The sequence below is a fragment of the Dromiciops gliroides genome, chromosome 4, assembly GCF_019393635.1.
Source record: "Dromiciops gliroides isolate mDroGli1 chromosome 4, mDroGli1.pri, whole genome shotgun sequence".
Classification (NCBI taxonomy): Eukaryota; Metazoa; Chordata; class Mammalia; order Microbiotheria; family Microbiotheriidae; genus Dromiciops; species Dromiciops gliroides.
In genome coordinates this window covers 161,472,843-161,500,421 of record NC_057864.1, presented here as the reverse complement: position 1 = coordinate 161,500,421, position 27,579 = coordinate 161,472,843, and the positions used below count along the sequence as shown (strand labels likewise).

The 27,579-nt window shown below is 41.0% G+C and overlaps 1 protein-coding gene across 3 annotated transcripts in view; it reads right to left on the bottom strand.

Annotated features, from left to right (window-relative positions):
• Positions 1-23,814, bottom strand: part of GATAD2B (GATA zinc finger domain containing 2B) — a 105,378-nt gene extending 81,564 nt beyond the window's left edge. For 2 of the 3 annotated variants that reach the window (XM_044001314.1, XM_044001315.1), the window contains exon 1: positions 23,608-23,812. The gene's annotated coding sequence lies outside the window, so the exon portion shown is untranslated. Of the gene's footprint in view, positions 1-23,607 lie in introns of all 3 variants that reach the window. The other variant, XM_044001316.1, reaches the window with a different exon arrangement.
• Positions 23,815-27,579: the final 3,765 nt, after the last annotated feature.

Sequence of the window (27,579 nt, the reverse complement as noted above, 5' to 3'; positions counted from 1 at the left end):
GGATCACCTATCTAAATTCATGCCCTATTCAATACTTGAAAAATTAAACACTATCATATCACCAGATGAGCAAACAAATCTGGGATGAAGGTGGGAAACAGAAAAGAAAAAAAGGAAAAAATGGGCAATGCCTTTCATGATCCTAATTTATTCTCCCAATGAAATTTCTTTTTTACCAAGATAATTACCACCCTAATGGATGTCTGCTCTCAGCATGCTATGCCAGAACCAGATCCAGTTATCTATAGGTGAACACAGAGAGATCACCCTGGAATACAGTGCTGACTGAACAAATTCATGATTCACTTCGATAAAATCTATGACAATCTTGGTGAACTCACAGGACCTCCAGTTACCAATCCTTTAGATACCTGTAAATGAATCATTACTGAGAAAGGTATAGACCAATAAATAAATAAATTGGGAAGGGGAGGATATATGTGTGAGTGTATGTGTGTGTAATATATATATACATATATAACTGTGAGTCAAAACTAATAATTCTTAGTTATTAAATTTAATTCTCCTAAAATTATTTTTTCCAGAAGCCTAAGCTCAGTCAAAAGAAACTACCTCTACAGTAACAGCAGTATTGTTTTAAAAACAATTTCAGGGACAGCTAGGTGGCTCAGTGGATAAAACACTGGCCCTGGATTCAGGAGTACCTCTCTGTTCAAATCCAGCCTCAGACACTTGACACCAGCTGTGTGATCCTGGGCATGTCACTTAACCCCCAATGTCCCACAAAAAAAAAAAAAAAATTCAAGCAACCAAGTCAATCAGATCATTATAAATAAACAAATTAACCAAAAAGATCCTATGAAGGAAGCTGCTATTCGAACCCAGAAAAAGAACTAAGTGTGTACACACACACACACACACACACAGAGAGCTTTGTGTCTAATGGTAACCATCCTGAAGTTGGAGGAGAGGGGGACAGGGAAAAAAGTTACATTATAACCTTGTATATTTTAAAGGAATGGCAAGTTGTGCATAATGGATAGGCAATTTCAGGTGCAATCCTGTTTTTATATCTATTTGTTATGGAAATGCTTGTTTTATTTCTTAAGTTTAAAATAAATAAATAAAATCTTAAAAAATAAGAAGGGGCAGCTAGGTAGTGCAGTGGATAGAGCACCGGCCCTGGATTCAGGAGGACCTGAGTTCAAATCCAATCTCAGACACTTGACACTTACTAGCTGTGTGACCCTGGGCAAGTCACTTAACCCCAATTGCCTCACCAAAAAAAAAAAAGAAACTACCAGCCAAAACTCAAAAGAGATAATTGGTTAGGACATTATACTATAAAGAAGGGTCTCTGAACTTTTGTTTTAAAAAATATTTTGATTAATTGCATTTCATTGTAATTAGTTTCTTTTGTAATCCTTTATATTTTATTTTACACATTTAAAAGCATTATTTTGAGAACTGGTCCATTGATTTCTACAGACAATTAAAGGGGTCTATGCAGAAAAAAAAGGTAATAGCCCCCTGCTTTAAATCAATAATTCTATGAGCTCCATGAATCTTTCCCTGATATGTTAGCCAGAAGTGTGATCTCTCCTCCCTCTTATGAACTGTTAATAGTCAATAATCAACAAGCATTTATTAAATGCCTAAAGTGTTCCAAGAACTGTGCTAGACACAAAGAGACCAAAAAAATGAAACAAGAACTTATATTCCGGGGCAGCTAGGTGGCACAGTGGATAAAGCACTGGCCTTGGATTCAAGAGGACCTGAGTTCAAATCCAGCCTCAGACACTTGACACTTACTAGCTGTGTGACCCTGGGCAAGTCACTTAACCCTCAATGCCCTACCAAAAAAAAAACCCAAAAAATCAAAAAAAGAGCTCATATTCTAACACAGAACTCTACTTCTATTGTGCACTCAAATACAAACTAGATTATATTTGTCCAGTCTTTATCTATTCTACTAGAGTATAAGCTACTTGAGCAGGACAGCTAGGTGGTACAGTAGTTAGAGCACTAGCCCTGAAGCTGGGAGGACCTGAGTTCAAATCTTACCTCAAGACATTTACTAGCTCTGTGATTTTAGGCAAGTCACTTAACCCAAATGGTCTCAAACATCAGGGGCCATCTCCAGTTGTCTTGATGTATATCTTGCCACTGGACCCAGATGGCTCTGGAGGAAAGAGTAAGGTTGGTGACCTTGCACAGCTCTCCCTCACTTACATCCAATCAATAAAAGTCATGACATCACCCCTATGTCATGGTCCTTTTGGAGAATGAAGGATAAAAAACAACAGGCTCCTTGAGGATAGCAACCATGTCTTACCTATCTTGATATACTTGAAAGAACAAATTCCTTGAGGTCAGGAATTTTATATTTGTATCCCTAGGTCTAACAACAATGCATGGAAAATTTTTGGTGATTAACAATAAGCTTGTTAATTGACTGACCTCCCCAAAGTCCTAACACAGTATCTAACAATTGTTAAATGAATGTTAAGAAAAGAAGTATGGGGGGCAGCTAGGTGGAGCAGTGGATAAAGCACTGGCCCTGGATTCAGGAGTACCTGAGTTCAAATCAGGCCTAAGACACTTGATACTTACTAGCTGTGTGACCCTGGTCACTTAATCCCCATTGCCCCGCAAAAAAAAAAAAAAAGAAAAAGAAAAAGAAAAGAAGTATGGGGGCGGCTAGGAGGTGCAGTGGATAAAGCACCGGCCCTGGATTCAGGAGAACCTGAGTTCAAATCTGGCCTCAGACACTTGACACTTACTAGATGTGTGACCCTGGGCAAGTCACTTAACCCCCCATTGCCCCGCCAAAAAAAAAAAAGAAGAAGAAAAGAAGTATGAAAAAAATTTATATCCTATTGGGGATATTATTGACAAATATCCAAACACCAATGTATTGGGTGCTAAACAAATCCCAATTAGCCCTATATTCTAACTACCAGGCTCCCAAAGCCATTTTATTTCAGCTGAGTGGCCCTGTGGATAGAATATGGAATTTGATTCAGAAAGACCTGAATTCAGATTCTGCTAAAGGATCTACTTACTATCTATGTGAGTCACTTAACCTGTCTTCCTCAGTATTCTCATCTGTAAAATGGGAATAACAGCAGCTACCTCAAAGGGTTGTAGTAAAAAGATCAAATGAGTTATAGCATATGCAAAGGGCAATGCAAACCTTCAAGCGCTATATAATGCTTCTTTTTCCTTTGTGAAATACATATTAATGAAAGAGCTGAACAAGTTCTGAACATATTTCAAAAAGGAAAAAACTGCCTGGCAGTTTTTTAACTAGGATCTGCATATCAACATTATTAGCAAGTGGAGCTTATGGGAAATATGTGTCACTTTCCTTCAAATGCTCGGGTAAAAATAAAATCTGAGTCAGAAACCCATATACTGGTTCTCTAAGCTTTTGGGTTCCTTAGACTAGACATAAAAGGTATATCATCCCACCTGAGAAACAATACTGTACAAAGTCCTGGAAGTGAAAGGCAGCTTCTGATAAAACCCTTCCTACATGTCTAGTAATTTCTAATATTTCTAATAATTCCCCCAAATAGTACCTAGCAAGTCAACACCTATAGCAGTCTATAAGGCACACTCTGTGGTACTCTATAGTAAGAGATTCCACATTTATTTGGCTAATTTTTTGTCCAATTGCTAAGTGAAGACAGGCTAAATGGAAGACATCAGGATCTGAAAAGAGACTTATGTTCTAATCCTTAAATGCTTTGAGGGCTTAAGTGCAAGAGGTACAGAGCCAGAATACCAAGGGGCAGAGAAAAGTATTCAGGCATAACTTGGGTTAATCAAACATCAATGCAATGACTCACTTTACAACTGCAAAATGGAGGGCAGCACTTCTTAAATGTCCTATACTCCATCTCTACCATTAATTCATCACAAAAATCCAGTTACTCCCCCTCAGTCTGTAAACCCTTCTAAAGATTTGTTTTAATGATCACAATTAAGATTCTGCTAAAGTTCCTTTCTTTGACACTTTCATATCTTTGATTCAAGTAGGATAAGGCCCTTCATAGCACATCTTCAAGCAACAAAGAAAAAATATCTGAGCATCTACATGAGAAGAGATATAAAGCACATACAAGATCTAGATCAGGGTTTCTTAAACCTTTTCCACTTGTGACCCCTTTTCATCAGCGAAATTTTTACACAACCCTGAGTGTATAGGTACACAGATATACGTAATTTTTTAATGTCAGAAAATTTTTCATGACCCCCACATTCAGTTACATGACCCCATAATGGGTCACAACCCACAGTTTAAAAAGTTTTGATCTAGACTCTTCATTCTTTACAAGGAGAGCAGAGATAAAAGAATGAACCAGAACAATAGGAAAACAGGTAAGTGGTTCACAGTAGTTTTAAGGTACATCACATTGGAATGGGAAAGATTTGGGGGCCAAGAAAGATAATCACATAATACAGGTTAGATATGAAATACAGTGGCTTTTAGATGTTAATCGCCTCCTACTTATGCATATCTATGAGACTAAGGAAATGTGCCTTTTTACCACAGAGTTTACGCTCATTATTTTTAATATATATGGCAATCTTATTAAGACATCTTAGCGGAAAGGTCTTTTTAGAAGTGAAATAATTAGCTCTTTAAACACAGAGATATGTTAGTAGTTGATTAAAGAGCTTTTAAAGAGCTATTTGTCCAAGCCATAGCTTCAGTAGCTTTAAAGATGGTTCAAATAATTTCATTCTTCCCTGAACATTCAATGAAAAGAGAATCTCACAACAACCCCTTAAAGTAGGTGCTGCTATTGCCCCCATTTTGCAATTGTGGAAACTGAAGTAAACAGAGACTAAGTGACTTGCCCAGGGTACCATAGTTATTAAGTATCTGGGGTCACATTGGAACTCGGGTCTTCCTGACCACAGCCCTCTATCAACTGTGCCACCTAGCTGCCTCCAATAATAAGCAGGAGAGAAGACAGTAGGGATGAAACCAGGGAGGTAATGCATACCAAATTATTAAATTATTTGCTTCTTATCTAGTAGTATTGCCTTCTACCAAATGGAAAACAAAAAGATCAGTATATAGTTGCAAAGAAACTGCAAAGTCAACATTTTTCTTAAAAAAAAAAAAAAGCTCAAAGACCAAATCTGTCACTTAAACTGTGAAGTGAAAGTTTCTGCTTAAGAAGAATAAGGTAGAGGTGGGGGCAGCTAGGTGGCAAAATGGATAAAGCACCGACCCTGGATTTAGGAAGACCTGAGTTCAAATCCGATCTCAGACACTTGACACTTAGTAGCTGGGTGACCCTGGACAAGTCACTTAACCCTCACTGCCCCACAAAAAAACAAAACAAAACAAAACAAGAATAAGGAGGAGGCAGCTTGTTAAAATGGCAAAACAACAACAACAACAACAACAAACATAAAGAGTCCAACTACCTATGTAACCTCGGATATCTCAAACTGGATGTACCACAGACATCTTAAACTCAACATGTCCAAAAATGAACTCATCTTAAACCCTTCCATCTTCTTAACTTAATACCTGCTGAGAGTATTACCATCTACTCAAGTCACCTACACTTGAAACCTAGGTGTCATCCTCAACTCCTCACTCCAATCCCACCCCCATATGCAATCTATTTCCAAGTCCTGTCAATTCTATCTTCCCAATATACATCCTATTAAAGCTCACTTTTCTCCCTTGACACTGCCACCACCCTGGTGCAGAGACTATAGCAACATATCACAATGATTACATACCACGACCAGGTTGGGTTTATATCAGGGCTCATTCAATATCAGAAAAACTATAAACATAATTGCCTATATTAACAATAAAACCTTTAAAAATATATACATATCAATACCATAGGTAAATTAGGAGAAGAAGGAATAGTTTACCTCTCAGATCTTTGGAAAGGAGAACAGCTTATGACCAAACAAGAGATAGAGAATATTACAAAATGCAAAATGGATGGTTTTGATTACATTAAATTAAAAAGGTTTTCTACAAACAGAAGCAATGCATCCAAAATTAGAAGGGAGACAGAAAGCTGGGAAACAATTTTTATAGCCAGTACTTCTGATAAAGGCATCATTTCTAAACTATATGGGAACTAAATCAAATTTATAAGAATCCAAGTCATTCCCCAATTGAGAAATGGTCAAAGGATATGAACATGCAGTTTTCTGATGAAGAAATCAAATCTATCTATTGCCATATGAAAAAATACTCTAAATCACTATTTGGGGGGGGGGGGGCGCAGGGCAATGGGGGTTAAGTGACTTGCCCAGGGTCACACAGCTAGTAAGTGTCAAGTATCTGAGGCCGGATTTGAACTCAGGTACTACTGAATCCAGGGCCAGTGCCCCATCCACTGCGCCACCTAGCTGCCCCCCTAAATCACTATTGATTAGAGAAATGCAAATTAAAACAACTCTGAGGTACCACCTGACACCTATCAGATTGGCTAATATGACAAAAAAGGAAAATAATAAATGTTGGAGAAGCTGTGGAAAAATTGGAACACTAATGCATTGTTGGTGGAGCTGTGAACTGATCCAACCATTCTGGAGAGCAATTTGGGACTATGTCCAAAGGGCTATAAAGCTGTGCATACCCTTTGACCCAGCAATACTACTTTTGGGTCTTTTTCCCAAAGAGATCATAAAAAAGGGAAAAGGACCCACACATACATAAATATTTATAGCTGCTCTTTTTGTGGTGGCAAGGAACTGGAAATTGAGGGGTTACCCATCAACTGAGGAATGGCTGAACAAGCTGTGGTATATGAATGTAATGGAATACTATTGTGCTGAAAGAAAAGATGAGCAGAGAGATTTCAGAGAAACCTGGAAGGACTTGAATGAACTGATGCTAAGTGAGATTGAGCAGAATCAGAAGAACACTGTACACTGTATCAACAACATTGTGTGTCGACCAACTGTGAGAGACTTGACTCTTCTCAGCAATACAATGGTCCAAGATAGTTCCAAAGGACTCATGATGGAAAATGCTCTCCAAATCCAGAAAAAAAGAACTATGGAATCTAGATGCAGAATGAACCATACTGTTTCTATTTTTTTTCTTTTTTTGAGGTTCTTCCTTTTTGCTCTGATTCTTCATACAAAGCATGACTAACGTAGAAATATGTTTAATGTGATTATACACATATAACCTATATCAGATTGCCTGCTGTCTTGGGGAGGGAGGAGGGAGGGAGAAAAATTTCAAACTAGATTATCTTATAAAAACAAATGTTGAAAACTATCTCTACATGTAACTGGAATAAAATACTTTTATGAAAAAAAAATGACAAGCAGGACAATTTCTGAAAGGCCTGGAAAGATTTATATGAACTGATATATAGTGAAGTGAGCAGAACCAGGAGAACCTTGTGTACAGTGACAGCAAGCAATATTGTTTGATGTAGAATGACTTAACTATTCTCAACAATACAATAATCCAAGACAATCCCAAAGGACTAATGATGAAGCATACTATCCACCTCCAAAGAAAGAACTGATGTTAACTGAACATAGACTGAAGCATGCTATTTCCCCCTCCTTTGTTTTTTTCTCTCTTATTCAAGTTTTCTTATACAAAATAATTAATATGGTAATTAGTTTTACATAACTGCATATGTATAACTTGAATCTGATTGCTTAATGCCTCAGGGAAGGAGGAGGAGAGAGAAGGATAGAATTTAGAACTCAAAACTTTAAATAAAAATGTTTATTAGCCAAAAAACAACCAAACCAACCAAAAAACCCCAACAAAACCCATTAACTGACTAACCTACCAAGTCACAACTTCTCTTAGTCTTAGTTTCCTCTTTATAAAATGAGGAGAATGGACTATTATAGCCCATGTTAAGAGTCAGATAGACCTGGTTTTCAAGCCTGGCTATCTGACACATGTGGCCCTAGGCAAGACACAATCTCTGACTGCCTTGGGTACAGAACAATCACTGATAGAATTTTCTATATCAAATACCCTGAGCCTGTGAAATCATTGCCCTAGCCTACTCTACTCCTCCACACACAAAAAGAACTTTCCATGTGAAGTAACCCAGTATTTGTATCTCTTTAAAAATGGCAACTGTACCATAATAGATACAAATCTCCACTTTTGTTGTAGGTGGAGTAATAACCAGGACTAAACCCTAAACTCTCAGCCTAATTAATGCATCATAAAATTCTGAAACAGATGACCTTGAATTCAAAACAGAAGATACTTCAATAACAGTGTATTTTTGCATATATAAATGCATTTCTCCATATAGCCACTAATTTGTTGAAAACTGTTATAAAGTGAGAAACAATTAGCTATTGAAATTGCCATTTTAGAATCATACTGCTCTAGTAGGTATTTGTCAAATCTCCAAAATTAAATTAGAATCAGGAACTTTAATCAAGCAAGTTAAAGAGTAATTCATATAGGGGAGGTGGAAAGAATGCACTAGATTTAGACTTATTTGACAAAGCACTATTACTGAACAATTTTGAAATTCCCCTGAAAAATCAGAATCTGGCTCATTTTATTTTCTTTCAACTAAAATTTTCTTTTGAAAACATAACCTTTAGCTTGTAACAAATACATACCAAATAACAGTTTACTTGACCAGCTAGAGTTGCCATTAAACCAAGACTAAAACCTATTTTCATAATAAACTCAGGATGGGTCTCTCTTATAGCCTCACCTGTGTTATATGTTCTTCTGATTGCTCTGAACTAATACTAACCCTAACCATAATTTACCATTGAAAAAGTATCAACAGAGCATGCTGGGGAAAATGTCAACTAAAAGGAAGAAGGAAAGAGACTTAGCCCTCTTCCTTTCATAAAAGTTTAATAGTCATTTCTTATTAAGTCAAAATGAGGCAAGAAAATGTCAGCAGAGGAATTTTATCACAAACACCAGAACCCCGAAGTTCATAATGGTTTTTAATCAGGATCGTCTCAATATTTTGTACTTTCCTTACTCGGCACAAGTCTTATTTCAATTTACCAGACATGATTTGATGGTGTAGTCATTATTTCTCAATCCTTTTCATTTCCAAAAATCTGTGTCAACTAGTCACGAAGATAAAGGTCATTGTTGTAGCAAATCTTGTGACCAATCTACAGAAGGAAATACCAAAGTAACCCAAAGCTTTAGAGAGCTGAGATAAGAAGCACAAAAAGGACAAAGTTTTCTTGACTATGAAGCAAACTGACAGACAGTATTTAGGACAGTCAAATCTCAACACCAACAAACATAAAATGGAGGCAGTGCTGTAATGAAGCACCAAAAGCACTGACCAATGAGACAAGATACCTGGGATTATTCTCCCAGCTTTGCCACAATGCACACCAGCTGTGTCATCTGTAAAAAGCAGCTGGTTATACTAAAAGATCTCTAAGATCCTTCTCAGCTCCAAGGTTCTGTGACTGTAAAAGCTACCTAATGCCGTCATAATTTCAAAAGAAGGAGCAATTCAACTTTGCTTTTATCTATCCCTCCCTTTACAAATGCTTAGCTATTCCTTAAGGATCAGAATGAAATCTTAAGTTCATTTCATTTGATTCAAAACAATAAATTTTGCTGCCCCTAGGGATATAAATGAAAACCCAACACAGTGAAAAATTTCAGTATTTGAAGCAAATCAACTTTATCCTCCCACTACAGTAAGAACATATAAAGGGAATGGAAAGGAAAAAAAAGACAACATGAAGTAGGAGCTCATCAAAGGAAAAACCTGACAAAATCTCCAGGCCCTGTTCCCTAAATCTGAAACTCAGTCCTCAGTACCTATTACAGAGCAAACAGTATCTAACTCCCAGGCCACTGGCATCTCAATGATGTTCAACAACAGGAAGAAAATAACTTCCAAATAAGCTGAACACAAAATGGATAGATAATGTTTACTGTTGTGACTGTAATTCTCCTACCTTTTGCTTTTTCTCACCATTACCTGTATGCTTAGATTATCAAATTCAAAAAGATGTCAGACTATTTTTTAAAAAGATGGCATTTGGGGCAGCCAGGTGGCGCAGTGGATAGAGCACCGGCCCTGGAGTCAGGAGTACCTGAGTTCAAATCTGGCCTCAGACACTTAACACTTACTAGCTGTGTGACCCTGGGCAAGTCACTTAACCCCAATTGCCTCACTTAAAAAAAAAAAAAGATGGCATTTGACTTGACAGACAAATAAACAATGTAAAAAATATAACATGACTAGCTGTGTGACCCTGGGCAAGTTACTTAACCCCAACTACTTCACCAAAAACTAAAAATAATTTTTTTTAAATGTAACATGAATGGCCATGTAATATTACAGAAAAACAACATGACTGGGCCACACAAGGAGCACTGATGCTAGGATGATCTGAGTTCAAGTATCGTCCCTGACAGATGCCTGTCTGTAGGATCCTGGGCAAGCACCTTAATTTCTCAGTACTCCAAACTGAAGACTCTATGTTGCAAAGAAGGTACCAACCTTCATTGGTAGAGGAAACTTCCGCACTTGGGAGCTAACTATACTGATAAAATTACCAACCCAAATGAACTCCTATGTAGTACAATATAGCATTATTGTTCAAACAAAGTGAAACAAAGTCATTTTTGTAATTTAAAACAGATCTGTCATCATCTTTGTGGTACTTTGGGAAGTATCTCCCTTCTTATTTCCTAATAAAGCTGCTATTTCATTCAGTGACAGGAAAACAGATTGCAGATTACATCTGAGGGATTTTTATTTCTCTCCTGCTTTCTAAAATTGTGACTAATTCACCATTTAAGTCACTAGATGCTTTCTCCTCAAGGTTACCTCCTTGGAATTCTTAACCTCTTTGAAAATTCAGTTTAATGAATATAACAAAATGATGAAGATTAAGCATGACTCAAAGAAATATGAGAAGTTACCCCCCAACTCCTCCCTTTGTGGAGGGCTATACAGTGCACATGTTTTCAGACTTTTTCAATATATGGATAAGTTGTGCTGATTTTTTTTTCCTCTTAAAAATACTACTTGTTGGGGCGGCTAGGTGGCACAGTAGATAAACCACCAGACCTGGATTCAGGAGTTCCTGAGTTCAAATCTGGCCTCAGACACTTGACACTTACTAGCTGTGTGACCTTGGGCAAGTCACTTAACCCCCATTGCCCCACAAAAAACAAAAAACAAACAAAAAAAATACTACTTGTGAGGCAGCTAGGTAGCACATGATAAAGCACTGGCCCTGGATTCAGGAGGACCTGAGTTCAAATCCAACCTCAGACATTTCACACTTACTAGCTGTGTGACCCTAGGCAAGTCACTTAACCCTCATTGCCCCACAAAAAAATAAATAAATAAAAATTTTCAAAATACTACTTCTTATATGGGATGGTTTTCTGGGAGGAGAAGAGGGAGGGGAAAAGACACTGGGGATAACCATGATGATGTAAGAGACAGAAGACATCCAAAAATGTTTTTGAAAAGGAAAATAAATAAATAAAAAGCTTGGCTTAAGTGCCACCTCCCAAAGAAGGCCTTTCCTAACAACCATCTCCAGTTGTTGGGACTCTCCCAATCCCTCCTGATTATTCAATTTTGTATGTATTTATCTGTTAAGTTTTCCCTCAATGAAATATAAGCTCGAGGTCAAGAACCATTTCAGGTTGAAGATTTTTTGGTCTTTGAATCCACAGTGCCTAGCACATAGGTAGATGCTTAATCTGAGTTCAAGTGCTCCTTACTCCTAAAGCTGTCTAATTTCTGTTTTATAAAAGTAAATTCAAAGGGGCAGCTAGGTGGCGCAATGGATGGAGCACCAGCCCTGGAGTCAGGAGTACCTGAGTTCAAATCCAGCCTCACACACTTAACACTTGCTAGCTGTGTGACCCTGGGCAAGTCACTTAACCCCAATTGCCTCACTAAAAAAAAAAAAAAGTAAATTCAAGAATCAAAGAACTGACTAGCTAGATAAGTGATTCAAAAGGAAATTTTAAAATAAAGCTTTTTAGATGCCTCATAATCTCCTCCCAATACTGCCTACTTACCAACTGGCATTCTAGTAATTCCCCTTCTAGAAAGGAAATACAAAGATGGTATATGAAATCAATAGACTGTCTAGAGTTAGGCAAATCTGATCAGCTGCCATCTAAGTTTCTCAATTTCAGGGCTGAAAAAAGTTGTTTCAACTCAGAAACTATTACCAGAAAGTTACCTTCCTCCCTTCAACTTCAACCCTCAAATTCCAGGCCACCTAGAACATCAAATTCAGAAGCAGTGGCCATACTGACATAGTAACTCAATAAAAAAGCATAATCCTTTAGGTTCAAGTTCAAAGGATAAGGTACCATCCAGCTAGAAACTTAAACATAGGAATCAGAAAGTTATTCCTCATAGTTATAAAATATCCCTTAAACATTTATTAGAACCTAGGCTTTCACAAATCCCTGAAAGTCTTAGAATTTCTAAGAATTCCATGCAAGGCTGAGAGTGCTTGAAAGGGGTCTGAGAGTTCATCTATTCACGTTGTAAAAGGTTCTAAACAAGCGTTTAGAGCCCAGTTTGAGAAAAGTTTAAGTCTAATATGTAACACTAATCTATTTATTAAAACTTCACCTTTGTTCCACAAAAGGTTAGTGTAAAAGCATCCAAGAAGTACTTCATTCTGTCATAGTTTTATTTATCTATCAGTGTCTTATCTTCACCATTTACACTACAAACTTCTTAATCAGGGCTCAGCTCTCACTTGATACTGTACTGCATATAATAGGTGCTAAGTAAATGCTTACTGATGATGGCAGTGCTCCCAAGATATAAACGATACTGCCGACACAAGGTTGGCAGCCAGAGCAAAAGAATCTCAAATATAAGACCAATCTTTGTTGAAATTCTTAGTTAAGGACTAACTTTAATCTTCTGGGCACAAAGGGATTCTAGAAATGAACTAACCAGTCCTGGCCAAGCCATTACAGTTTCCCAGCAACTTGCTTATGGATTTAACTGGCCTCATTCAGCCACTCAGCCACTGAATGTTAGTATTGGAAAGGAACTCAAGTCATTAGTACCAACTCCCTCATTTTTACAAATGTGTAAACTGAGGTCTACTAAGTTAAGTGATTTTTCCAAGGTCACATGGGTGAGTGGCAGAGTCAAAATTCAAACTTTTGTCTTAATTCCCAGTCCTCTGTACACTTTCTACTACATTATAGTGACTCAAAAAAGAATTCCGTCAGCTAGAAAAGGATGAGAAGCCATTCAAGTTTTCCACATTGCAGAAAATGGCTGACATTTTCCTAGACTGAACAACTCTAGGGCAAAAAGAAGGGAGATATTGTTATCTGTACCCCTGAAAAAAAGAGAGCCCCAGATTCTCTAAGAAAGTCCATCAGGACATATGACAGATCACAAGTGAAAGTATGAGAAACTTTCACTAGATATATAATTAGATTTCTCAAATTAAGTTGAAAAACTCTGCAACCACAAAACTGGATGGTCAATGAAAGATTTTAAACTCCCAAAGAAGAAAGAGGTAATGTGGCACCATGACAGTCTTGAGTGGACTCTCAAAACCAGAGAGAAACTGGTCTTGGATTCAAGAAAATCTAGGTTCAGATCTGCCTCTCAACTATAGTGGCTGTGTGACCCTGGGCTTACCTTGATTTTCTCTTCTAAGAACCTTTATATCCTCTTTCTACAGCATTCTCACAAACAGCCAGGTCCCACAGTGGCTAGAACTCAGGACTAGGGGTGTCAGGGAAGACCTGAGTTCAAATCCTATCTCGGACACTTAATAACTGTGTGACTGTAAGTCATTTAACTTTGTTCAGCTTCAATCTTCTCATCTTCTATAAGATAAAAGTAATGGTGGTGGTGATAATAACAACAAAAATAGCACCTAACTCCCAAGTTGTCCTTAAAGTACCATATAAATATTGGCTATTATTAACCTCTCAGTGCCCCCAAACAATTGACTAACAGCAAGTTAAAGAATTTTGATCTACAGTGTGTCACCACAATTTTTCCCCCAAGGAAGAATCATAGATCCTATAGCTAAAGAAATTACTACCTTAAAAAATTTTCTAAGTCCCAAGATGTTACTTCGAAGTCCATAGGAAATGTGGTTCAGAGAAATGGGGGAGAAAAAAAGTATAATTATTAGGCTTTGGTTGTTTCAAAACTGCAAAGTATTTACAAGATCCAATTAATGAAGGTAGATGTCATTAAAATAAAGTTCATGGGGCAGCTAGGTGGTGCAGTGGATAGAGCACTGGCCCTGAATTCAGGAGTACCTGAGTTCAAATCCAGCCTCAGACAGTTGACACTTACTAGCTGTGTGACCCTGGGCAAGTCACTTAACCCCAATTGCCTCACACACACACACAAAAAAGTTCTAATAATATGAGCTGTACAAAAATGGAATTGATTACCTCACAAGGTGGTAAGCTTCCCATAACTATAGGTGTTTAAACAGAGACTGAATAATCAACTGTCAGTGCAGTGGACATAGCACAGAACTTCAGGTCAGGAAGGGCTACATTCAAATCCAACCTCAGAAACTTAGGAGGTGTGCAAATTACTTAACCTCTGTGAGCTTCAGTATCCTCAGCTGTAAAAAAAAGCATATTAGCAGCACTTATCTCATGGCATTTTTGTAAGAACCCAAAAGACAATAAATAAAATCATTTGCAAACCTCAAAGAGTTATGTAAATGTGAAAAACTATTATTAAACTGTAGATTTCCACAACAGTAATAGGCTGGATTAAGGTTCCCTTCTAATTCTAAGATCCTATGATGGTATCATTTTCATAGCTTCTATTTTAAAAGGTTTCAGTGAGGGGGCAGCTAGGTGGCACAGTGGATAAAGCACCAGCCCTGGATTCAGGAGGACCTGAGTTCAAATCTAGCCTCAGACACTTGACACTTACTAGCTGTGTGACCCTGGGCAAGTCACTTAACCCTCATTGCCCCACCAAAAAAAAAAAAAAAAAAAGGTTTCAGTGAAAAATAAGGACATCCTAACTTACCTAGAAGTGACAAGCCCTAAAACCCATAAATATAGGTCCAATACTCATTTCTATCCTCTCTCTTCTTCCTTCCCCCTTCCATCTTTCTCATTCCAAATTTCCATTCTGGTTTAATTTGAGTATGCCATATAGTATACTATCCTTATGCCATTTTTTAAAGACTCATATTGAATACAGACTTCACACTTAACTGCAGATCTTTGCCCTTTCTTTTCTTTCTTTTTTTGGGGGGCTGAGGCAATTGGGGTTAAGTGACTTGCCCAGGGTCACACAGCTAGTAAGTGTTAAGTGTCTGAGGCTGGATTTGAACTCAGGTCCTCTTGACTCCAGGGCCAGTGCTCTATCCACTCCGCCACCTAGCTGCCTCCTGCCCTTTATTTTCTACTGCAACACTGATATACTCTAAAAAGCTTCCCTGGTTTCTTTCAAGTCTTAGCAAAAGTTACACCTTCTTCAAGAAGCCTTTCCCAGTGCTCCTTAATCAAGGGTCCTCCCTCCGATAGATAGACAGACAGACAGACAGACATCTAGATAGATAGATATCTTGTTTGTACATAGTCCTTTGTGTAATCTCCCCCATTAGATTATAAAATCCTTAAGAGCAGGAACTGTTTTTTGCTTTTCTTTGCATCCAGTACTTGCTTAATAAATGCTGGTCCATTGACTTAATTAATGAATTTTATTCTCTGGTGTGAATACAGCAGGGTACTCAGAGAGCCAGCAAAGATGGAAAAACTAACCTAGCATGGAAACAATGGATGCCCCAAATGCCCCAGTTCCCAGCTCCATGTGACTTGAGGCCTCTGCACCAAATAGTCTGCTTTGAATAGGACAAGAATTCTGTGCTATTCAACAGGCGACAACCTTCAAGAGTAGGAAACCACCCAAACAATCAGAAAAATCCACAGCAAGTAGTAATACCACTATACACCAAAATGTACTAAGAGATCCTTATCTTCTTGAATGGGGGGAAGAAGAGGGCATGGGAGGGCAATCAAGAAATAGAAGTCATGTCAGGAAAAGTGATGACTTTGGTTCTATTACCACTACTCCCTCTCCAAAATCCCACATTTGTTTTATGAAAGAAGGGGGGGGCAGCTAGGTGGCGCAGTGGATTGAGCACTGGCCCTGGATTCAGGAGGACCTGAGTTCAAATCCGGCCTCAGATACTTGACACTGGCTGTGTGACCCTGGGCAAGTCACTTAACCCCAATTGCCTCACACACAAAAAAGGAGGGGGGGGGGGGAGGTTTATTGACCAGGTGGCCCAAGATGAAAGAATCACTGAGAAGCTATCCAAGACGGTTGATAATCATGAGCATGATTGACAGCTCATATTTCCATGATGCTTTAAAGGCTAAAAAAGCACATTCTTCACAACCCTAAGAAGTAAAGAACTGCTATGTAATATTATCCCTATTTTACAGATGAGGCTGTCTCATAGCTAGAATGCACTTTCTCTTCAAATCTCTAGATTCTTTCAAAGTTCTGCTTAAGTGTCACCTTATAACTGAAGCTGGTCCTGACCACCCTCTAGAAATCACCTATTTGCTTTGTACATACATATGTATTGTTTTCTTAAAAAGAATATAAGTTCCTTGAGATCAGGGACTGTTATTTTTTATCTCTGGTATTACCAACCCCTGGCACATAGTACATGTTTAATAAATGTTTAATGACTCATTCAAGGCTTTTGGAGATATCTTTACTATTTATACTCAACCATTTATGCTTATTGGACACATTTCTACAGAACTTTTATCCAATTCATCAATATACCCTGAAGTTTCAGATTATCTGTACCAAGGCCACATATACAAACCAATTTAATGAATAGCTGGCATTCTGTTTCTCTCCCCAAAGGAGCAGTGGAAAGGTGACCACACCATTGAATGAAACTAAGGATTGTATCTCAATATGATCTGAGGGACATATTTTCGTTTCCATTTGATATAGTGAAAACTGTAAGGGACCTGGCCCTCAAAGTTCAATGAGGAAATCAAAATTTTTAAAAAATACCTTCTAAAAATGAAACTTATAATAATGAAGTCTCAGTACACTATACTGAAGATTATATTATACTCCACTATCTGAATTATAGAGTGATCAAATAATTACACCAAAACATCAGTTAATACATAAGTCACCCTAACTACATAAAACTGTCATAAGAGACTAAGTGACCTTGCTGTCCCAGGAAACTCCCACCATTTGCCAGGGACAATAAAAAAAATGATGGCATTCAATTTCTTCTAATTCACACAGCAATCTAGCTACAGAAATAACAAAATAGTTAGAAAATTGTGCCCAAGGACTACATTCTACCCCACTGTAGGAAAGCTTACATTGTCTTATAGAACTTCCATGATGCTTACTACTAAATTTGGAAATTAAGAAGGATAAACTAAAAAGTAGAATTTTAAAAGAAAGCAGAACTGGATTTGCCAACTAATAATAGATGATTCTATTTACAATTATATTACTTTGGATTTTAAAGTAAGACCAAAGTCTTCCCTTCCCATAATTCCCAGATCTGTCTGCCTCAAGAAGTAGAATAACGGGTGGGCAGCGTAGCTCTCAGTCATCACAGAGGGCCACTAGCATGTCTCCGGAAATGAAGGGTTTGTTGTTCCTGGCCCAGGCTCCTAAGTTCACTCACAAAGTTGAAACCTTACTCTCTGGCTCCAATGTGTCAGATGCAGGAAGGTGGGGCAGAAGCTCAGTTACAGCTGGCCCTCTGGGAACTCACAGAGAATGGAGGCCAGGCAAAGCCAAACTGCTCCACATGCCCTCAAAAAATACAAAGAGCAAAATGGCAGCTCCAGTCCCAAAACAGCTTCTAAAGGTGGGTAACTAACTGTCTCTAACACTAAGCACACACTACTCAAGAAAACCAACTTGCAAAAAGCTGCCAGGTCCCTCATTTTAAGACATCTAAGAATCTAGCCTGACCAAGAAGTAAAATTACAGTATTTTATAATCTGATATGTCCTCAAGGGGTCTGTTAGATTGGCATTTCATTATGTTTTTTATATCAGGGCATCATAAATCTAATAGATGACTGGGGAATCACACACCTACTGATCAAAATAGGAAGGGTAGGGGCAGCTAGGTGGCGCGGTAGATAAAGCACCGGCCCTGGATTCAGGAGGACCTGAGTTCAAATCCAGCCTCAGACACTTGGACACTTACTAGCTGTGTGACCCTGGGCAAGTCACTTAACCCCCATAGCCCCGCCCCCTCAAAAAAAATAGGAAGGGTAGGCCCTTAAAAAGACTATCTGTAGCTGTGATGAAGGAGAAATTAAGGGAAAAGAAAAAGAAAGGAGGACCAAAAAGAGTAAGAAGCAAACAGTAGGGGCAGCTAGGTGGCACAGTGGATAGAGCATTGACCCTGGATTCAGGAGGACCTGAGTTCAAATCTGGCCTCAGACACTTAACACTTACTAGCTATGTGACCCTGGGCAAGTCACTTAAACTCCAATTGCCTCATCATCCCCCCCCACCCCGAAAAAAAAGGAGAAACGAACAGTAGCCTTACTTGCATATGCTCCCCTACTCCACCTGTCAGAAATTGAGATGATCATAGTTCTGATCTCACAATCACCCATAAATATTCTACTTTTATGATCAAGAACTCTGAAATCCTTTATCTGATCATAGCCTATTATTATTTCTCTATGCCTTATTCCTCCAAAACCTAGTGTTCATCTGAAACAATACTTCCAATTCCTCCACTCCCTCATTATTCTCCCAGGCCATAGTGGTCCTTCGTACTCTCTGTCCCTCATGCCTAGAAACGTACTTCTTCCTCACCTTTGCTTCTTAACAACCCCTAAGTTCCTTCAAAACTCAAATCGAGTGCTACCTTCTACATGATCTTTTTTTTTGGGGGGGGGGTTGAGGCAATTGGGGTTAAGTGACCTGCCTAGGGTCCCACAGCTAGTAAGTGTTAAGTCTCTGGAGTCGGATCTGAACTCAGGTCCTCCTGAATCCAGGGCCGGTGCTCTATCCACTGAGCCACCTAGCTGCCCCGCTACCTTCTACATGAAACCTTTTCCCATCACCCCAGCTGCTAGTATCTTTCTTCCTCTCCCAAAATTACCTTGTATTTATTTTCTATATGCTTAATTATGTTTGTGTCATCTCTTCCAGTAGAAGGAAAGTTCCTTAAGGGCAGGGATTGTTTCATTTTTTGTCTTTGTATCACCAGCACCTAGCACATAAAAGGCACTTAATTATTTGATCAATTATGCAGAGCCAAAGTCATGGTCAAATTTGAGGAAAAAAGTTCAGTTTAATACAAAAGATGAGAGAGAATTCATCAAGGCACACTAATATATCTCAACGTTTCAGACTGGAAAATCATATACTATCAGTCTCTGTATTTCTGTCATAGGCTGCACCTAAACCCACTACAAAATAGCCAACTTCCTAGATATGTCATATGTCCTGTTTAAGAGTTCCTACCTCACTAGGTAACATATTCCAACCTATTATGTTTTAAATAATACTAATGTCTAACCTAAATCCAGAGGCTATTTTAGCTCATTTCCTTGGAGACTACAAGTTCTACTTTCTCCTTAAAAAAAAAAAAAGTAGGAATCAATAAGCTTTGGTTAAGGGACTAAACAGAATCACGATCTATGGAATTTTAGCCACTGACCAATCAACCAGGACTGAAGAAAAGGAAAGAAATGGGTTAGATAGTGCTATCCTTTGCTTTCTTAGTCTCCTCAGTGATTTACTTGCCTAATGTTATAGAAGCTTCCATAGTTTCTTCAGGATTTAGGATTTGGCCATCCAACCTCTTAACAGCATTAAATCTTGTGGTATTGACAAAATTTGAAAAAGTCTACAAAGGTTTAATGGATATTGAGATGGAAACTTCTGCTAAGCCAACAGGTGAAAGAGACTAGAATAATGACAGGAATTAGAGAATTCTTTTGGGGGGTGGAGACAGGTGGGAAGCAAAGGATCAGGATATTATTGGGACAGCACCAAGAAACATCTCAGAAAACTCTCTCTCTCTCTCTCTCTCTCTCTCTCTCTCTCTCTCTCTCTCTCTCTCTCTCTCTCTCTCTCTCTCTCTCTCTCCCCCCCCCTTCCCCCTCTCTTTCCTCCTACCAGATAAATTCAGGAAAAGTACGAATATTTTTACGATAGGGATGGAAGGCAAAGAATAGAGAAAGAGTAGGTAGTCATCCTAGAGCACACCTGATTCTTTTGCAGCTCATTATTCTCTCCACCAAAGTGGGAAACAACTTGCTCCATGGATTTTAGAAGTCATGAAAACCTGATAGCAGTATCCATGAAAACATCACAGAGAAAAAACAGGGGGTGAAATCTAAGCCCGAAGAACTGCCTCACAACATAATGCACAGATGCTTTCCTTGAAAAAGCTAGTCCTTGCATACAGGAGCAAAACTTCCTTATGCATCTTTTCCCAGGCTTAGTAAAAGCTGGAGAACTGCAACTTCGTGTGGCATTGTCTGATAGGTCGGATTTTTCCCGAGTGAGAGGTGGACAGCTTTACTCTGGGACTAGATTTATAGTCAATCTGGGTGTGTGTCTCATTTTTTTCCTTTCCCTCCAAACTGTCTCAGAAAACGTTTGGCTATTGTGCCTTGATATGGAATGATGGAGGGGTTTAAGTACTTGAAAAGGGCCTGAAAAAAAAAATTTCCCTCAGTCCGTTATGGCTCAAATCTCAATATTTCTCCAGTGGCTGATATAATCAACCAAAGCTGGTTTGGCTTTTCTCAATGAGCCAAAGCAACAAGAGCCTTCTGAGCCTGAGAGGAGGGGGGCTACTTGTCAGTATGACTCCCAATGGGGTGGCTAACATGGAATATGCTTCAGAGTCTGGAAACCAGGACAACGCAGCTGCCGCTCCCCTACATGTATACCTCTAGCTGGGGGGAGGGGATGTCAGTAAATTGAAACAAAACTCTCTGGTTTACATCTGGAATACTACTGCTCCAAAGGCAGTCTCCCTCCACTCCCAATCCAAGATGAACCCAGAAGCCCTAGTACATGACACTATTAAGAATACCTCTCTAGCCCTGCTGTTCCTGAACCAAAATCCAACCTGGAGGCCCAGCCCAGCCCATCCGCTGGCAAAAAATGTTGGGAACATTGCCAAAAAGAAAAAAAAAATGCACACAGGCTTCCAAGTGTGATTTAAGATTGGGAAGTTCAGAAGAGCAAATTCTCCACACCTCCCTGCCTCCAGCTGTACCCCACCCACCCCCAACCATGGTCCTATGCAAAATGGAGCCCTGATTACCCTCTAAAGCTCAGATCCAAATCATTGGTCAAGGAGTCTGATTAACATTGTTCCCAAGCAAGTATTCGAATGTAGATTTTATTCAGCCTGGCTCTAAACAGGAAGTTAACACACACCACACATAAACCACAGTGTCATGAAGATGGATGCTGTTGTCAGCTTTGAGTCACTCTCTCCTTACAGACTAGGTTTTCAGGAGAGGTCTGGAGCAGGGCAAAGGTCCATCAACCTCACCTCCCTCCTTTGGAACTGGGTCACTGAGCTCCCAGGGACAGCCTTCTGATCCTTGCTCTCCAGCACCTGTCCCCAGGCAGGCAGGCAGTCAGTCAACAAGCATCTATAAAGCACTTAATAACTGCCAAGCACTGTGTTAAGCTAGGGATATGAAGAAAAGCAAAAACAGCCCCGTCCTTAAGAAGCTTACATTCTAACAGATGGCATCGCAAGTACTATCATTGATGCTGGACTCCAAGTCTTGTCACACACCTATGCCCCATCACTCTATTCTGAAGAATCTCCATTTGGGCTAACATTCCTGACAACACTTCCTACTCCCCATGAAAAGCCCAAAGAAGTGCCATCCAAAGTTCAGCACTGTCCTAGAACGTTGTAAGTTCTTAATAAATGTTTACTGCTCCTCTGTTTACTGATAGATACCCTAAACTAATCCTTAGGTAGCAAGTACTAAGTAGCCTGGGTTCACACAAAAGAAAAAAACTAATTCAAAAGCAATTCTGGGGCACACCTCCAAAAGCAGCTTCTTTTTCAACTCTGAGATGATTGAAGTACTAGTTCCAAGGAATCTCCCTCAGTAATGGAGACCAAGTTCAGCACCAGGAGGAATAAATCAAATAAATGTCAAGCCTTAGAAAAAGTTCTGGATTTGTAACATCAAGAATATTAGTGAAGTTGAGATCAAACTCACAAGCAAGTTAACTACAATCCCCTTATACAAACAGTTTCTGTCAAAATTTAGTCAGAAGTCACTTGCAATTAATTACTATCAAAAAAGTCATCAACCCCCCCCCCCCACACACACACACACACTCCCCGAACACAGTGGAGTACTGGTGTTACAACTTTTCTCCAACAATCACAGATGATCCCTTCTGTACGTTTCTCCCCCAGGACACTAGTCTTCTCTGCTTTAGGTTGCTCCACAACCAGTTAGGATCCCCCAAAGAAAAAGAAGAAAGAAGAAATCTTCTCCTGGAAGACAGGAAGCCAGTTTTCAGGAGGCTGTCTGGTTCCCCAGAGATGACAGCAGAGGAAAAGGCGGATGGCTCAGCTAGCCTCCACATGCCACCCACCATCAACGCCTCCATCCTCACCTCAGTGCCAGTCCTAAGAGCTGACATCTTGTGGTAGGAGAGAAGTTGATATCTGAGGGAGATCAAAAGGCTACAGAACCTCCAGGGGAAAGGAGGGCAGCCCCACGGTGAGACAGAAGAAGGTATCTATGGTACCTATGCTCATCCAGGGGTGCACAATTACGTGATATATATGTAACTGAGAACGGGGAAGAAAAAGTACCATAAAGACCCAGGTTGCCTTTTTTTTTTGGGGGGGGGGTTAATGGGGGGCGGTAAGAGAATGGAAAGGGTGGAGATCCACTGTGCCTGGGCTACTGTGCAGAAAGGTGGCCTAGCTGGCATAGAAAAAACAGATTATCTCCTAGCTTCGGGGTGGGGGTGGTGAGAAAGATGAATAAAGGGTCGCAGAGGCCTCTCCTGACCGAAAACCCCTTGACTAAATGCAAAGATAAACCATTCTGTGACCCCCACCCTTAAAAGCGCCTTACCGGTTCCATCCACCCGGCACACACACACTACCGAAAGGAGGGGCGCCCCCCCTTTCCCCAGGGAAAAACTGGGGTTAGGTAGGTTTTTTGAAAATGGGGCTGCGCGAGGCAGGAAAGGGGGAAGAGAGCGGCGGGCGTGAGGCGCCGAGGGAAGCAGGAGGGGGGGAGGGAGAGACGGGGCGCGAGGTTGGGGGGAGGGGGAGTAAGAGGAGAAGGAATGAGGGGGCGCGAGCCCGGGGACGCGCGGGAATGAAGTGAAAGACGGGGGCGCGCGGGGAGGGGGGGGGTGGGGCGAGGGAGCGCGGGGAAGCGGGGGTGCGAGGCCAGGAGACTGGGGGAGCTAGGCAGAGGTGAGGTGGGAGAAAGGGGGCGCGAGGCGGGGGCGCGCGGTCGGGCGTCGGCTCGAGGCCGCTTCCCCTCCCCCCAGCTCATCCACCTATCCCTTCCCCCTCCCCCCCCTCCGCTTCCCTCCCTCCCTCCCTTCCTCCCTCCCCTCCCTCTTCACCGCCCCCGGGCGGGCTGGCCTAGGCCGCGGCTCCTTACCTGGCGGTGGCGGCGGAACTCCCGGCTCGGTCCGTCTTCTCAAGCGGCAACGGAGGCGGCGAAAAAGGAAAAGGCGGCGGCAGTATGGACTCCAGGCCACCGCTTTCGGGGCCGGGGAGAGGGGAAGGGGAAAAGAGAGGGCGGGCCGGGCCGAGCCGGGCCGGGGCGGGCTGGCGGGCGGAGCAGACACTGCGGTACAGACAGGGACAGCGGCGGCGGCACCGGCGGCGGCGGCGGCGGCGGCGGCACCACACAAACAAGGACGCTGATTGGGCAGCTGCCAAGCGCTCCGACCCCGCCTCCTCCACACGCCACGACGCCCATTGGTCGATCTGCACCCAACGTCCTGCCCTCCTCTTCTCGAGCACACCAATGGAGGATAGGATGCCCGAACTCGCTCCCTCCCTCGGCCAGTAAGTGGCTAACTTTGTGATGACTGATGCACATCTTATCCAATAAGAAGTGGAAAAGGGGGATGGTCTAGCGGGGGCGCGTTAATGGGTACCTCAGCCAGCCCCAGACACATCCGGGTCTTCTCCTGCCTATTAAGTGTCGGGGGTCAAAAAATCGCTTCAGGCTGCAACTTTCCCTCTGAGACTTTTTGGTCCCCAGGCAGCCGCCGTACGCTGCTCTCCCCCAAAACCGGGGTCCTCTTTGCCCCTCACTCGTTCTTCCCACCTTGAGGGTTGAGGCCGAAGGAAGTGCACAGAATTGAGGGGAAGCCCGGAGTTTCTTCGACGCGGGGTGCCCTCGCTACATAAACCGGGCACTCCCTGATGGAGCTTCCTTTAGGCCCCCGAACCAGGCCCTTGCCCCACCGGGGCGTGGCCAACCCCCTCCCGCCGCAGTAGCCTGGCTATTCTTGTGTTCGGCCTGGCCGCTGCCTCTTACTGCGCCTTTTGTAGGCCTGGCGAGGGAGACTCGGTAGGAAGGAGCAGCCCAGGCCCTCAGGGGACCGGCCCCTAGCCTAATAACGGGGGATGCTGCCATCGAGCCTTGTATCCCCAATGGGAAGGAGAAGGCACGGCCCGAGTCTTTGGAGAACCCAGGATGATGTGGAAGGCATATAGGCCCTACTCCTGGGAAGCCCAGGTCTGATGAGAATACACGAGGGGCCGCCCATGATACTGATAGGGATGAGAGGGAGCTTTAGATACAAGTCCCGGTCCCGGTGAAGAAATGAAGCTGAATTGGAGGACAAGCCCTTGTGGGCCATGGGCAGTTTGTCTTTACGCTGGTATTTCCTTTTTCCCCTTGGCTCGGCTTGCTTTTAAGAAACTAATATACAATGGAACAAGCCAAACTGTATCTTCTAGATGTTTAAAACCGTGCAATGAAGCACTTGGTAGATGCCTACTATATACAAAGTCTTGTAGTGGGGATACAAAGACTAAACGAAAAACAGGGCTAAACTTCAAGAAGTTTACTGGCCATCTAACCTGCTTCTATTAAAGATGAGGAAGTAAGCTCAAAGAGATTAAATACTGTAAGTTGTTTTGTGGTCACATCGGTAGTAAGTGGGGGGAAAACAGGATCAGGATTCAAATCTAACTCACTCCAAATTCAGCACCTTTTTCATTTTGCCACACTTGACTTGATTTTATTAATGTAGGTACTCTCTCCAGACTGAAATCCTCCCATACTAATTAAGATTATGCGATTCTTGTCCCTGGAATTCCATGTTGTTGTCATTGTTCAGTCATTCAGTCCTGTCAGACTCTTCCTACCTATGGACCATACTGTCTATGGGGTTTTCTTAGCAAAGATAGAGGAGTGGTTTGCCATTTCCTTTTCCAGTAGATTAAGGCAAACAGAGGTTAAGTGACTTGCCCAGGGTCACAGTTATTAAGTATCCAAGGTGAAATTTGAATTTGGGTCCTCTTGACTCCAGGCTCTATCCATAGAGCCACTTAGCTGTCTTGGCATTACATAGGAGCTAACTGGGGCTGAGCGCCTTCCAGACGTTTTAATACTTCGTGGATATCTATGCAACAAACAGACTTACAAATAAATTGAAGAAAAAGAATCCACCTCTGTCCCTCGGCAAGGCTACCCAATAAAAGGTGATCCTGTCAAGAGCACCTATATTTTCCTCACAGCACTCTTGTACTGATTCTATCCCCAAAAGTCTCATCCATTCCTAACTTCCATTGGTATAGTTCCAATTTTAACACGTTACTAATTATATTAAATTCTTTCAGATAACAGGTTTTCCCCCCATAACTATTCTTTTTCTTCTCCTATAATTGTAGATGAGTCCTCTGCTGCAGGCTAGGTGGTACAATGGATAGAATGCTATGCCTGGAGTCAGGAAGACTGCTCTTCCTGAGGTTCAAATCTGGCCTCAAACATTTATTAGCCATGTGACCTTGAGACAAATTATTTAACCCTGTTTGCCTCAGTTTCCTCATCTGTAAAATGAACTGTTTTTCTTTTACCAAGAAAACTCCAAGTGGGGTCACAAAGTGTGGGACATGACTGAAACAACTGAACAACAACCTCTGCTGCATTGAGGAATTATACAAACATGGTAAATAGGAAAACATTATGCTAAAAAGTACTATCTTCTTCAGTGAAGGCCTTTATATCAGTAGGTCTGTTGCTCAACAGAAAATCAGTTATGTGGAAAGGGAAGATTTTCAGTCTGAAGTAGCCAAGGCAGTAAAAAAGCCAAGTGATGAATGCCAAGGTAATGGTGGGTGTCTTCCATGCCTCCTCAGAATATCAGAGTTAAGACAGGACCTCAAAGTTTATTTACCTCAACTAGTACCTAAACAAGGATGTCTAGAACATTCTTGACAGATAGCCATCCATCTTCTTACTTGAAATGCAAAGATGAACTTTGGAGATGAAACCCACTACCTGCTAAAGCAAGTTTTTCCTTACATCAGACTTCTCTTTAGCTTCCCCTCATTGCTTCTAGTTACATCTTCCAAGGAAAAGCAGAATAAATCTAATCCCATCTACCAGATAGCACCTCAAAAATATCATATGTTCCTTGCCCAAAAATTCTCAGTCAACATTTATTAAGTGCTTACTATGTGCCAGGTGCTGTACTAAGCACTGGAGGTTCAAAGAAAGACAAAAGATAGTCCTGGCTTCATGATGCTCACAATCTAATGAGAGACAACAGGCAAAGAATCATGTACAAGTTATATGCATGATAATTAGGAAATAATCAACAGAGGAGGGTGACTAGGTGTTACAATGAATAGAGTACTGGGCCTGAACTCAGGAAGACATCTTCCAGAGTTCAAATCTGGCTTTAGACACTTACTAGCTGTGTGAACCTGGGCAAGTCACTTAACCCCAATTGCCTCAAAAAAAAAAAAAAGTGGATAGGCAAGATGAGCAGACAGAGAAAGGTAAGGACCATAGAAGGTTTCTTTAGTGACAATGAAAATCGAGGTGCACCCTCAGAAGAGGATAGTAATGTCAGGGCTCCTACATCCAAAGCTTCCAAGAAAAATATGAATTGGTCTCAAGACTATGCAGAGATGGAGTGTCTTGTTCCAAGAACAATAAAGAATCAAGGGAGGGCGGGGAGTAGCAAAGTGTAAGGAGACTGAAAAGGTGAGGGAGGTGGCCAGGGTCATGAAGATTTTGATTGCCAAGCAGAGAATGATCCTGGATGTGATAGGAAGCCCCTGGAGTTTATTGGGAGAAAGGAGGCATATGACATGATGCTTTAGGAAAATCACTTTAGTGACTAAATGGATACACTAGAGTGGGGAGAAAAGTGAGATGAGGACCTGCAGCAGAGTAGTGACAGTATCAGAGGAGAAAAGAGCATATTTGAGACATGTTACAAAAGTAAAATCAGGCTTTGGCAACAAATTGGATATGGGGAGGGGGGGAAGTGAGAAAATTATGTCAAGGATGACTCCTAGGTTGTGAGCCTTGGGGAATGGATGGATAGTGTTGCCCCTGACATAAATAGGGAAGTTTGAGGGGAAAGATGAGTTCAGTTTT